Source organism: Sinocyclocheilus grahami, unplaced genomic scaffold (assembly GCF_001515645.1).
Source record: "Sinocyclocheilus grahami isolate Dianchi unplaced genomic scaffold, SAMN03320097.WGS_v1.1 scaffold993.1, whole genome shotgun sequence".
NCBI lineage: Eukaryota > Metazoa > Chordata > Actinopteri > Cypriniformes > Cyprinidae > Sinocyclocheilus > Sinocyclocheilus grahami.
The window spans coordinates 49,022-50,354 of NW_015506172.1; the positions used below are offsets into that span (position 1 = coordinate 49,022).

Consider the following 1,333-nt stretch of genomic DNA (forward strand, 5'->3'; position numbering starts at 1 on the left):
TTGCTGGTTTAAGATGGTCCTTTGCTGGTTCATGCTGGTCCTTTTCTGGTTAATGCTTGTCCTTTGCTGGTTCATGCTGGTCCTTTGCTGGTTCATGCTGGTCCTTTGCTGGTTTAAGATGGTCCTTTGCTGGTTTAAGCTGGTCCTTTGCTGGTTCATGCTGGTCCTTTGCTGGTTCATGCTGGTCCTTTGCTGGTTCATGCCGGTCCTTTGCTGGTTTAAGCTGGTTCATGCTGGTCCTTTGCTGGTTTAAGATGGTCCTTTGCTGGTTTAAGCTGGTCCTTTGCTGGTTCATGCTGGTCCTTTGCTGGTTCATGCTGGTCCTTTGCTGGTTCATGCTGGTCCTTTGCTGGTTCATGCTGGTCCTTTGCTGGTTCATGCTGGTCCTTTGCTGGTTTAAGCTGGTCATGTGCTGGCAAAGGACCAGCATAAACCAGCAAAGGACCAGCTTAAACCAGCATCCCAGCGTCAAAACATACCTAACCAGCATATGCTGTTTTTTTCAACAGAGCTAATTGTTATTTTTTTTAAGTTTTATTTTTGCAACCAGACCAAATTAACGTCCAAAGAACATTGCAGGGATGTTTTTATGACGTTGAAAAGAGAACCTTCATAGAATGTTGTTTTACATTCAGCCTATAACCGGATAATTAACGTTCCCAGAACATTGTGGGGATTATTTTTTATTTATTTACAGACTAAATGGAACCTACATATAGAACGTTTATTACCAGACCAACCAACCAGAACGTTCTTGGCACCAAAACTGATATATTTGACCTTCTTTTCTAGATTCCAGCTTACTCTGCACATTCACCAGCCAGCTTTACCAGGTCCTTTTAAACACTAATGACGGAGAAAGGTGAGATTTGCACTTAATTTTTCCAAAAACGTTCAAACGATCAACAATATTTCCGTGTTATTCGGAAGTCGAAAGCCTCCACGCGGTGGCGCTGTTGCTCCCGTTTCTGTTTCGCGAAACATTTAACGCAAGTGATTTGTGCGTCTGTGTGTAAAAGGCTATAGCGATGCGAATATCCATAACGAAAGTCTAACATGAATATGACCGACTGTTTATGAGACATTTGTTGTTTTAATGAACCATAGACAGTAGCGAGCAGAGATCTGCGCATGTCTGAGCGTCCAAGTGAACTCTTGTCCTTAAAAATCGGTTTTATTCGAGGATAAAATATTTTATCTGACATTCATGGCGTTTATAAATCACGAGCACACAACAACTGACAGCTGTCATTAAAGGCTTTAATGGGACAGGCTTTAGACACACACACACACACTAACTCTCTCTCTCTCTCTCACACACACACACACACAC

General features: G+C 42.5%; 1 protein-coding gene across 1 annotated transcript in view; it reads left to right on the forward strand.

Moving 5' to 3' along the window:
• The window catches only part of fhip1ab (FHF complex subunit HOOK interacting protein 1Ab), a 28,723-nt gene that overhangs the window by 899 nt on the left and 26,491 nt on the right, over positions 1-1,333 (forward strand). The gene's annotated exons all lie outside the window — the stretch shown is intronic.